This window comes from Barbus barbus (assembly GCF_936440315.1).
Source record: "Barbus barbus genome assembly, chromosome: 1".
NCBI classification, from domain to species: Eukaryota; Metazoa; Chordata; class Actinopteri; order Cypriniformes; family Cyprinidae; genus Barbus; species Barbus barbus.
The window spans coordinates 19,908,161-19,922,309 of record NC_136729.1 but is presented as its reverse complement, the minus strand read 5'-3'; positions in this window follow the sequence as shown (position 1 = coordinate 19,922,309).

Genomic DNA, 14,149 nt, shown 5'->3' with positions numbered 1-14,149 from the left:
GTTAATAAGGTAGTTTTAAGTATTGGGTAGGATTAGGGATGTAGAATAAGGTCATGTAGAATAAGGCATCAATATGTGCTTAATTACTACTAATAAATGGCTAATATTCTAGTAATATGCATGCTAATAAGCAACTAAAGAGACCCTAAATTAAAGTGTTACCAATAATGCAATTAAAAAACATGAGACATTTCATTTGCAACTGGTAGTCATCAAAAAATGTTACCCAGTGCAGTTACCATTTATTAGATGTTTCGTTGGTTGCTGTTTATTTCACCAGAACATTTAGCATAATGATGTTTAATTCTTGGGCTGTGTTATATTACATTAATCTGTAATGAAAGTTACAATAATAGAAGTTATAATGGAGGCAAAGCCCTGACAAACCATCAGGCAAAAATACACTGAGTGTTATTAAAATCAGCAGAGCATTTTATTTAGTGTGAAATTCAACAGGAAAACATTTACTGGGTCTTAGATGATTCAGAAATGACTTGAATGATTTGTGTAATTACTTGGAAATGAGTTTATATATATGTATATATATATATATATATATATATATATATATATATATATATATACCTCACATACTCAAGATAAATACTGATAAAATATTAAATAAATTCTATATAAATGTTGTTCTTTTGAACAAAAGGATATTCATCAAAGAATCCTGGCAAGGAAAAAGTAAGAAGAAATGTTACCTGAGCATCAAATCAGCAAATTAGAATGATTTCTGAAGGATCATGTGACACTGAAGTCTGGTGTAAATGGCTGCTGTAAGACTAGAGTAAAATTCATCAAAATTTACCCTCACAGTATTAAAATAGATAACAGATATTTTAAATTGTAATAAAATAATATGCTATTGTTTTTTACTGCATTTTGGATCAGTCACAGCCTTGGTGAGCATAAGAAAGCTTTTTAATTTTAATTTAATTTTTTTTATTTACAGCCCTGTAAGTGTACCCTACAGTAGTGTATCTTCCAAAATATATCTGTATGTCAATATGTGTATGTGTAAAGTTGCAAATAGTTGATACAAACCCGATGTATGCTTAGTCTAATCTAGGTGATATCAATTAAAACTTGTGTTAATGCTAGTGTAATTATGCATCTGATATAAGATTACAAGGCCAGAAGAATGAGCCTGAGAGTGTGTTGATTCACTTAATTTCTCCTGAGTAGACTGATGAGAGGGAGTGTTCCCTCTTCGCTAAATGACAATCATCTAATTGAGAGAGCTCACTGGTGTCTCAGTATCTACATCCTCTGTCTTTTCTTTATAAACGCTCATATACTCACTCACACATATGCAAATACATTGGCTCTGGGAGAGCTTTTGACATATTGAGATGTAAGACTGTGGGCATTGAGCATGTGGGTAATGCACTTTCCTGCTGCATTATTTAGTGCGTGGGACCCTAATTGAGTTTTAATGTCAGCGACTGCTCTCCTGTGAGTGTTTGAGTCCACAGTGAAAGTTAAGATCCCGATAGATGATAGCTGGCCGCTCAAAAGGTCAGACCTGACAGCGGGTGACCTGCTGTGAACCTCCCTGATGCACATGAACCCACACGCTCTCATGCAACCTCAGATATACAGCCACACTTCTGCACACAGGTCTTTACAAAAGCCATACTTTGTCCTATGAATACTGTTTAAAATAAATCAAGTCAGTCAACACTAACAGAATGATACAGTACTGTTTGTCAATCAGTACTTTGCTCTGAGAACAATCAGGAATTTTTTTTTTTTTTTCAGACGTTGTAAGTTTAAAAGTTATTTTAGTAGTGTTATTTTAGTATAGAGATACTGTTCATCTTTTTTATTTTTAATTTCAATATAATTTTAAAGTTTTAGTAATTTTGCTATTTTGTTAATTTTGCATATTGTATTATATATATGTGTGTATATATATATATATATATATATATATATATATATATATATATATATATATATATATATACATTGTTTTTTAAATACATTTTTATTTCAGCATTAGTTATGTTAGTATATCACGTTAAACTAAATAATAAAAAAAAATTCTATATTTTATTTTGTCAATTAATGTTTATTTCAAGCAATGACAGTTTTCATCTTGTTTTTAATTTTACTTTTATTTAGGATTTTAGATGTCCTCAACAGCAGGATGTTGACTTCACTTCCAGTCTATTTTCATGTATAACAGTTGGATATCGTTTCATGTGCAATTTTATTAGAAACTCCAGTGTCAGTTTTTCTCGTACCAAATCCAGTCTCCTCATATTGTGCAAACCATCCCACAATACTCACTCATCCACATCTTAGATAAAGCAGAGCAATAATTCATTTTTAAAAATCCAGGCACTAGCTAATTAACATTGTGAATTCAAGCAGAAAGGTGATGTTTCGCCAACAAGTTTAATTGTATTGCACACACTGTAATTTAATGGCTTCAAATGAAACGTGGTTTAACTCCAATAATTGCCAGAATTTGTCTGCTACGCAAAGACGTGCTCATGTAGCTCTGAAGAAACAAGTTTTACCTGAGTTCATTTAATCACTTAATAAGCTTGAATAGCTTTTGCTCCCAAGGCTAATTATGCTGCACAGAAGGCAATTATCTTATGTGATGATTGCTTACCTTTCAAATTGTCAAAAATGTCTGCATTTGTCCGATTTAAGGGACCTAAATTGTGTCACACCCCAGGGGTCAGACTGGTTAGCATAGACCCTACTGCTATAACTATACTACTATGCAAGCAAAAAGAGTCTTTTTCAACTGAAGACCATATAAAGTGACTGCTTATTCTGACAGAACAAAATATTTGCAATATATATGTCCACAATGGACTGCTGGACCAAATAACTACCACGTTTTGAAACATCATGTAACAAAATTAAAACATTGATTGACTGAGATCAATTACCAGCTAGACCAGGAGGTTTAATATGTGAGAGCATAAGGTAAATATGCTGTATTCATGAAGCAAAATTAATGTACAGTGGGGAAAAAAATTATTTGATCCCCTGCTGATTTTGTACGTTTGCCCACTGACAAAGTCTATAATTTTAATGGTAGGTTTATTTGAACAATGAGAGACAGAATAACAACAAAAAAATCCAGAACAAAACGCATTTCAAAAAAGTTATAAATTGATTTCCATTTAATGACTCAAATAAGTATTTGATCCCCTATCAATCAGCAAGATTTCTGGCTCCCAGGCGTCTTTTATACAGGTAATGAGCTGAGATTAGGAGCACTCTCTTAAAGGGAATGCTCCTAATCTCAGCTTGTTACCTGTATAAAAGACACCTGTCCACAGAAACAATCAATCAATCAGATTCCAAACTCTCCACCATGGCCAAGACCAAAGAGCTGTCCAAGGATGTCACGGACAAGATTGTAGACCTATACAAGGCTGGAATGGGCTACAAGACCATCGCCAAGCATCTTGGTGAGAAGGTGACAACAGTTGGTGCGATTATTCGCAAAGGGAAGAAACACTAAATAACTGTCAGTCTCCCTCGGTCTGGGTCTCCATGCAAGATCTCACCTTGTGGAGTTTCAATGATCATGAGAACGGTGAGGAATCAGCCCAGAACTACACGGGAGGATCTTGTCAATGATCTCAAGGCAGCTGGGACGATTCACCAAGGGGAACACAAATCACGGTGTGTGTGTGTGGGGGGGGGGGGCATGCAATCTGTGATCGCGTGCAGTTGCTGAAACTCAATCGCTTTCTTATTTACGCTGTTCTATCGGTACTTTCGCTTTCGAAATTGATCACGTTCAGCGAGGAGGGGAAAGAATGGAAAGTGGGGGGGGGGGGGGGGGGGGGGGCACAGTAACTAATTTGGGGGGGCACGGCCCGCGAATGCCCCCCCTTTGCGCCGGCGCTGGTACAGGCCCGTCTGAAGTTTGCCAATGATTCAGAGGAGAACTGGGTGAAATTGTTGTGGTCAGATGAGACCAAAATCGAGTTCTTTGGCATCAACTCAACTCGCCATCTTTGGAGGAGGAGGAAGGCTGCCTATGACCCCAAGAACACCATCCCCACCGTCAAACATGGAGGTGGAATCATTATGCTTTGGGGGTGTTTTTCTGCTAAGGTGACAGGACAACTGCACCGCATTAAAGGGACGATGGACGGGGCCATGTATCATCAGGGCCAGGGCATTGAAAATGAGTCGTGGATGGGTATTCCAGCATGACAATGACCCAAAACACACGGCCAAGGCAACAAAGGAGTGGCTCAAGAAGAAGCACATGGTCTCCAGTCTCCAGACCTTAATCCCATAGAAAATCTGTGGCGGGAGCTGAAGGTTTCCAGTTGCCAAACGTCAGCCTCGAAACCTTAATGACTTGGAGAGGATCTGCAAAGAGGAGTGGGACAAAATCCCTCCTGAGATGTGTGCAAACCTGGTGGCCAACTACAAGAAACGCCTGACCTCTGGGATTGCTAACAAGAGTTTTGCCACCAAGTATTAAGCTGTGTTTTGCAAAGGGGTCAAATACTTATTTGACTCATTAAAATGCAAATCAATTTATAACTTTTTTTAAAATGCATTTTTCTGGATTATTTTTATTTTTTTGTTATTCTGTCTCTCACTGTTAAAATAAACCTACCATTAAGATTATAGATTGATCATTTCTTTGTCAGTGGGCAAACGTATAAAATCAGCAGGGGATCAAATAATTCTTTTCCCCACTGTATATAAACTACAGTTGTGTGACCTTGTTCTACAGATTTGTGCTCAGTGATTTGAGAAAGGAAACTTAATGAGCCAATTTACCTGCAGTCACATGCACACTTCAGCATGCATGGGCACATCCACACATTTAAATGAAGATCACGAGGAATAACATTGAAAATGTGCCAATGGTTAAAAACTAAAAAGTTACAAGGGATAGAAAGATCAAATTAGTGCTCAAACTTACAGGATGTTTAAGAGAAATATCCAAACATCAGTAATTTTCCATTCTACAGCATGAGGTGACATGTCATGTGTCACTGTATCTATTTAAACACTGACGTTTTAAGCTAAGTTATAGCTGATATGAAGGGTGAATGTGCTTCATTGCACTTCTCTGTAGTGAGAAAGTCAGAAAACATATAACTTAAAATTATATTAAAGGTCGCCTCTAAAACCATGACCTTATAGATAAGACCATAATATTAGCCCGTCTTCAAAGGTTTTAGAGCTCACACAAACACAGACAGAGAAAGAATATCAGATAATATTTATGATCTATAATATTTGATCTTACACCGTCCTATTATCTGTGCAGGGTGTGGGAAAGTAGCTCAAAGACAACTTCTAAGGCAACTTCTATTATGACTGTCTATTAGCCACATTCATCAGAAAAGAGCATGTCAAAATACTAAAAAAAGGAAACATTTGACAATTTCCTTTGTTTTAATTTATGTGGCCAAATGGCTTAAAGTATGTTTTCTATAAAAACGAGTTAAATATTCACCATGAATTTGATGCTTTACATACAAAACAAGAAGAGAAACCCATAGAGATTTTCAGATTTTTTGATGACTGGCCATCCCTTCATTCTTTCTCTCTCTCTGCCTTGCATCCATATGTTTGTGAGTTTCAGTAACTGCGGTTGGTCCACGAGTCATGCTCTCACACATAGTGTGTGGTCTGCTTTAACTGCCAGCTCAAAACCAGTGATGTGAATAACTGGATTCTGAGAGAGACTTCACTAGGACCTGCTTGAGAAGTACAGCCTCACTCAGAGCTTGTGAAATAGACACAAACATTTTTTAAGAATTTATTTTTTGTATGTGATTCTATTGTGCATAATTCCAGATAAAAAAAACGCACAATTAAACAACAAAAGCACTTGTTTGAAATGAGTCCTGCGGGGGTACTGAAATGCTCTCAATCTCAAAAGTCCAACAAAGTGTTTCTTCTCGGATACGTTCTGTCCAGAAAGGAATCCAATGTGTTCCTCACACTACAGCAGGTCTGACATTGCAGAACTGCCAAGACACAGATTTTAGGATGCTGTCCTGGAACACTGCCGAACGTGTTTGCAGTCTGTTTGAATAGAAAACAGATGTAGAACACTTGAACCTGGCAGTACAACAAGGTTGTTGTGGTTTTGCTGTAAGAAGTGATATCCACCTGTTTTAGGAATCGTTGTGTGTTTTGGGACCCATCTGTATGATTCTTAACACGCTTTTTACATGTGTCTTTTGAGGGAAAACAGGCCTGAATATGCTGCTGCTTCTCATCAAATAAACTGCACCTCAGGCAGAGGGGGTTTATTTTCCTTGTGGTATTAGAGGTGAGCTCTTCAATCCTGAGGTAAATTCTGCTTGCCGACAAGGAAAAATAATGTATAAATATTTTGAAGGAAGCTGGTGTCTGGTTGAAAAAATGTTTTGGCTCTCTTTTCCCCTACACCACCCTCATACATGAAGCACAGGTCCTCTGCTGCTGAACGGACACGATTGTTTATTTTTCCCATGCCTACCACAAATTCCGACATTTCCCCTCTCTGAAAGGATCCATGTGTTCCTAGGCCAAGAAATAGAGAGAGAGGAGGATGAAAACAGGGGGAGGCCGAGAGGTTGGGCAGGAAAATATCAACAAGTCGTCATTTACATCAGAACAAAAACAAATAAGGAGTGAAGAAAAGAGCTGCTAAGGAGTTCAGGCTTTTTTACGAAAATAATCCATCTCATGTGGTTTAGGCAGCCTGCCAGAGAAATCTAATATGGATTTATATACAAAGAAAGTGCATAGTTTAACATAATGAATATTCAATCATGCATGCACCCTATAAAACAATTTCACAGGAGTAAGTGAAAGCCGACTTTGTTTATAACAAGATGGTGGGGGGGATAAAGAGCTAAACTGTTGACCCATCGGGGCCTGGAAATCTCACGCTGGATTAAGTGTTTATACTGTTGGCATACTCTTGGCTAAATGAGGTTGAATTCCAGCTCTGGATCAGTGAGTTCTGTCCCCAGTGATTGTGTCACTGTGGGCTCCCACAACACAAACTCACTCTTTCAAGCAGGACCATCCATCCTGACTCGGGCCACAGGCCCATTGCGGGATCATTCACGTCCAGAAGCCCAATTTGGATGCCCCTTTTCATTCTGCGTGCCTAATGATATTACAATCATCCGACAGATTCCATCATATTTAGAGTGCATTTCATGAAAAATCAGACACATGGGTCAATGACAAATAAAAGTATCAATGATATTTAAAAAAAAAAAAAATCTAGTATAAAACACGTGGCAAAATGCACCCTTGTATTATTGGTTTCATATGGTTCTTCAAGAAGTCATTACTTGTTGTTCAATGTCATGTTTTGTAATCATCAAGAAAAAAGCATTACATTTTTCTGTCACACAGGGTCAAACGTGAGTGTACACGTGTAGGAACATTAGTTTTTTTTTTAGTTTATTGGTTAGGTTATTAAAATGTGTCTGCATGTGCACTATTTATGTTCATAAGTCAACAATAGTTTATGCAGTAAGTAGCAAGACCTACTGGTGATCAATACTTTTACCATTTTTTTTTTTTTTAACAATACCCATTTTTTTAAAGCAGCTTAACAGAAAGTAACAATGTTATGTTTATGATACCTTAATTAACATAAATCAGTTTTAGGGTTTTAGGGATCTAAATGATCTTCCGGATTTAGCTATATTGTATTTATTACTTGTGTAGCAGATACAAATACAGATACAACACAGCATTTATTAATCTAGGTTATGTTCATTTCTCTACAGTGCTAACACATTTTTAACATGTTGCATAAATGAACAGTTATGTATTATGGATGAACATGAATTAACAATGATAGTACTGTATGTACATGTATAAATTAACATTAACCGAGATTAATAAATGCTGTAAAATACTGTTCACTTAGATTAGAGTTTATATGTTTAGAAAATTGTTAAACTAATTGAACATAGTCTTATCATGCAGTCTTTTAAATTGAATTGAAATGAACTAAAAGTTTTATTAATCTCCTTATTTCGAATGACTCATTCATCCACTTGACTGAATGTCATTTGTTGCAAATCGTTCTATTCTGACTAATGTTTCATTACTTTGAATAAATATGTTAATTACTTTCCGCAAGGCAAGGTTATGTTAGCTTGAATGAAATGAAATGAGAATGAAAGTGAACAGTTATTTATATGACTCCTTTTTGTTTAAAATATGAATACAAAAAGGAGTCATATAAATAACTGTTCACTGGCATTCTGTAAAATAAAAACAATTTGTAAGGTTTATTTTGAGATTCTAGGTGACCTTAATAAATCGGCTTAGCGACAGCCTAAGCAGCCTCACTGCAAATCTGTCCTCACAATAGTGAAGTGACATTCAGCCAAGTATGGTGACCCATACTCGGAATTCGTGCTCTGCATTTAACCCATCCAACGTGCACACACACAGCAGTGAACACACACACACCGTGAACATACACCCGGAGCAGTGGGCAGCCATTTTATGCTGCGGCGCCCGGGGAGCAGTTGGGGGTTCGGTGCCTTGCTCAAGGGCACCTCAGTCGTGGTATTGAGGGTGGAGAGAGCGCTGGACATTCACTCCCCCCACCTACAATCCCTGCCGGCCCGAGACTCGAACCCGCAACCTTTGGATTACAAGGCCGACTCTCTAACCATTAGGCCACGACTTCCCCTAATAGCATGCGCCGCAATAGCATGCGCCGCTAATCAAGGATTAATTTAATATATTTTTAATATTCTCCACAGAGAAGGAAACCTCTGAGTCTACTGCAAATGGTAGAATTAGTAGAATACTACAGTGACAACACATTAAAAATGACATAAACACACCATGTGTTCTGTTCAATGTTTCCAGCACTGAGTTTTGGCCACAAAATCCTTCTTCTGTCACTGAGGTGATTGTTAAACATTTCTAAGGTGTCATAGTGATTGAGTATGTGCAGTCATGCAGTATTGTGTTTCCTGTGCTATATTAACCTCTCGTGTTCATTTGTCTTAAACTGTCAAGCTAGGCAGCTCTGATATGTGCCTTATGTTTCAAACATATTTCAGATTAATGTTTTTCATCTAATTTGGGCTTTCCTGTGACTGTCCCACAGCACTTTGCTTCTCTGTGTGGTCTGTGTCTGGTTTCTGTGTCGGTCTCTCATTCAGCTCTGTCCCCATGTCACTCTGACAGTAGCATTGCTGGCTAATTGGTATACTTGGTGGTTTGCCCTATTATGGTTAGCCTCGAAAACCCCAAAGTTTTCATGCTTTTCCTTTTTCCTTTTTTTTTTTTTTACGAGCCACTTAAAGCAAGCCCTTTCAGAGGTGGTTAAAATAAGACTTGTGGTTTGCCTAACTAGATAAATGACTATGGAAAGAAAGCGAGGCCTGGCTGATATTACCTCAAGGATATTCAATATCCAGCAATCAACACAGAGGACAGCACACAACGGCCTTTGGTCAACACATGCCAGCTAATGGAAAAGCCAGCATTGGCTCACTCAACAAGAAAATAAACAGAGTGAACCAGAAGTTATAAATGGAGAATTATCTGCTTTCGGTGGTTTCCTGCCCACTAAATAGTCACAGCTGCTTGTGATTGGGGCAAAGATACACAGTGGAGTTCAGAACAGGCAGCCAGTCGGATATCTGTAGCCCAGAGATTAAAAAGAGTTTGGGGTTTGCCTAAAATTCATTATAATGTTTGGTCATACTGCCAAGGTAATATCCTCAATACAAACACACACAGCCTATGGCACTAGTAATTCATGCATGTTCTTTGCTATATCTCACACATTTTTGTCATTCAGAATTTTTATATATTTACATGTAGACAGTTGTTAAATGAGTATTCACTAGTATTAAAATGATCATATATTATATTATATTAATAATTATAATATTATATTATAATCATATTTCCGATATCCAATAGACAACAGATATTACAATTCTATGCTATTTTATATAAATAATTTAAAAACTAATCTAATATCAGTAATTTGCTAAAGGCATTATAATGTACAGTATGAAAAATTGATATGCATTGTGACATTTCCTAAAGATCAAATGTTTCTTTCTAAATTCCAAAATGCAATACTGATTTAAAAAAAAGGTAATAATCAGTATGGTACCGATATATTGTGTATTCCTACTTGTGTGTTGCAATTAAAGTTTGTTGACAGGAGAGTCAGTTAATTTCATTAGTTAATTCAGGCCTTCAGCAAACTTCCGAGATTATTTAAAATAAGACAAAACAAACATTAATAATTCACTCCTTTTTTTTCTTTGAATGAATGGGATTCACAGGGTAAAAAAATATATATATTATAAATGTGTGGTTTATAGACCTGGAAAAGTCTACAAGTTTATAGGCCCAGAAAAATGTATAAGATACATAAAAAAAATAAATAATAATAATAATAAAATTATATATATATGTTTTAAGCTCTAAAATATTTTATTGGGTAGAAATTGTGTAAAAAGAAGTGGTTGGCTTCATGAATGATTGGAAAAGTCATGCTGCATTTGAATTTTGTTGTGAACAATGGGAGTGAAAAGGTGGAGAACCACAGCTCTTCACTGAATAAGCTACATTGCAGTAATTTTCATAAATGTTGTTCCACACATACACACACCTGTTTTCTTTCTTATGCTGACCCACAGCTGTGACAGTTATCCTGACGGAGCCTGGGAGTGAATCATTGCACTAATCACTCATGGGATGTGTTCCATTTAACAGGTGAAAGCAGCATCTGAATAAAGAAACAGGAAACAAATCAGGCCAACAAAAGCTTCAAAACCTGCTTGTGTACTTTGAAAACATCATGCCGGCTGTACAAACACACTCTGTGTAATTAGGAGAAACAGAAAGAGGGAGGGAAGGGATAGGGATATATTTTCTATCACTGCTGAGTCGCAGGCGTTCATATGAGTAGAGAGCTAAGGGCTAAACAAACAGCCAAACTGAATCTATCAACGTGCACAAACACAGAGCATCAGGACCAACAGCACGGCATGCTGGAGCCAATCCAGTTTATAGTCTACTGGAATGCAAATGACCTGATTGCCACCGATCAAATGGTCACTTGAAATAACTCATCTCAATTTAATCCACAGAGTAAGCAATAAAATATGCTAACTCGTCTTTAGCACTTTGCAATGGGTGAGGCAGGGCTGTAGGCCTATTATTAGCTGTTTAATTACCGTTGTTGTTTTGAAATTTCGTCCACCACATTATTTGTCTGCCACCTCTGAATTAACTTCCTAAACCCCTCAAATACATGAGAAATTAAACACCCAGATGGCAGACACAGAAGAGTCAATCAGTCATATTTATCACAATGCTTCAGTGGATGTTTAAGTGGCCAAATGTGTGTGCTGTGCGCTAACACAAACAGGCAGCACAGGGAGATAAGAGGGTATTTAGGCAGTAATTAGCGAGTGTGAGAGTGAAATGGTGCAGCAGACAGTAGCAGCGCTGTGTGATATTTGCTGGTGCTGTGTTTAAAGGCAGCCTGAGTAAACAGTACAGGAAGGTCAATATTATTACAAGGAGGTCTTGGAACAGTGAGACTATGGAGCAGCGGTTTCCCTGTTCCCTGATCAAACATGACAGAATGTCAGTTCCTACCTGTCATGAAGAAGGACTTTGAATATGAATTAGGATGTTCAGCACCTATTAAAACTGGAGAAAAAATAAAGTACACACACTACCATTAATATTTCTATTGCTGACTCTCTTACATTAAAAATACTTTGATGTGGCTCAATAATACTTAGGGATGCAAGAAAATATGCAAAAATGTTACAACTTATTAATGATAAAGTAATTATTTCAATTCACCAAAATTATTTTTGTTGTCTGCATATAAAACAAGAGAACATACATTGTCCTATGCTGCCCCCTGCTGAGGGTATTCCTAATTACAAAGAATTCAGATTAATTATGGATTCTAAAGTAAATTGCGTTTGTTAGTTTATGAACTATCAATATTCACTGTCAAGAAAAGTTTTCACCTACTTTAATTTTGATAATAATGACTTTTCAAATGGGAATCAAATGTGATGGATTTCCTACAGTTTTACCAACAAACAGATACAAATACTGCTATGAAAAGATGTCAAGCTCTCATTTCATCGAGCTCTTTGAATGTGTGAGAGTGAGAAGAGCAGTTAAATCTCCACCAACAAGGCTTTCTTAGCGGGGCTCTAAAATATACTGTCAATTGTGTGAATGTGTGCTTTTGTCAGCCTATGTTTGCGATTCACAATTGCTTTGACATTTTTCATCTTCTGCCAACAAAACAGAGAATGCTGAGCAAACAGCATCAGTCAGAATGTGTGCACGGTAAACCACGTGACAAAAAAAACAAAAACGAGGGTGGGGGAGGAAGTGCGGCACAAAGGAGAGGACCAGTCACAGTTGCCAAGTCCGCGTATTATACGCGACTTTGGGCTTCTTCTTTTTTTTTGTAAAGTTGCGTGAAAAAATCCCTGGTCGCGGGTTGCGGTTTTTTGGGCTTATCTGTTTTTTTATTTTCAGAAAAAAGAGTGGTTTCAGTTTAATATGTTGCAGGCTCATTTATTGGTAATAAATAATTGATAATAAATAATATTGATGATAATAAATCATCATCATCAAAACAAAAAAAGAATATCGGGCTTTTTTTTTAAGCTGTGGCTGCTTATTTGTCTGGCGAGAGTTGGCAACAGTGGGACCAGCTCACAAACCCACCAACACCTAACTCTTGAAGCATCTCAGTTGTGAAGGCATAAGATGTATGAGACTTGTTTCAGTCGTGAATGACTCGGATTTAATGAATTAATCAATTACTAAATGTTGCACAAAAAAAGACGTCACCTACTGGTGAGCTAACATAAAGAAAGTCACCAAACAAATCACTGAATGGATCAAAAGATTCGAGTTACATGGATAAATCAAAATTGCCATCTCAGCTGTACAATGTAGAATAGGCTACGTAAGAAGTGGCTTAATTCTTACATTTTACGACGATAAATGCTGCGACTTCACAGTTTCATAGCATTCTTTCGGTCCTCATTAGACAGGCCTAACTGCACAGACATTTACTAACATTTTCACGTTTTGGGCTTTTTGATTTAATGTGGTATTTAAAAAAACAAAACAAAACCAATTTTCTGATCAAACTTTGGCAAATGTTGGACTACACTGTGTACTTACCTATTAAAACTGGGACACATATTGGAAGTTGTGATGGGAGAAACAAACCTTTTCGAAGCAAAAGGATTCGAAGCGCTAGAAACACCACATGCTGGTGGCACCTGCTGGTCAAAACTGCGTAAATGTAACAAAACTCAAGCCAAAACATACAACTAACCAGCTTTTACAAACCCATTCCAAATGTTTTCTTCAATAATAAAAAAAATAAATGCAATTAAATACAATTAATAAAAAATATTTTAAAAATACTACTAATAATAATAATATTAAGTGTTTGTATAATGTGTGTTTTGAAATAATTATTATCAATTATTATTAATTTATTTTTTTAAAGCTTGTCTAAACAGACCAGCCTCGTTTTCTGAGATCATGTGTCTTTGGCAGCTGATACGCTCTCCGAAACACTTCTTTGAAACAAATGATTCACAAGGTTTCGGAGCTTCACGAAGTGACTCGAAAGCACCATTCACTAATCGCAAGTAGAAGGTTTGTTCATTGTCTAATGTCGTCTCATTGATATTGATAAAAAAATACGACATGATAAATGGTCATTTCGACGCAAAAACTTTATTGCCACCACTCTTCTGTCAGACATTGTATTAAATTCAATGGTATATCAGTTTTGAGAAGATGTATAAAGAAATTAGAAATGTCTATACTTTGTCTTAAATCCCTCTTGTCAACACAAATCTTGTTTATTGCTGCTTACAGACAATAAGTTATTGTCGAGTTTGCCAGACTTTTCTATAAAGCTGCTTCCAGCAGGCTGTAGAGGGCAGTGTAGAGTGAAGTCTTTTGAGAGCAGTGCTGCTTTGTGTACAGCATTACGGGGAAACCCTATGGTGGACGAAAGAGCTCAACACCCTGCAAATAAAAAAAAAACACCTGCAAATTAAGAAAACAACTTCATCAATTTGACAGCAGGTGCTGCAAATGCTCATAACACCACCAAATA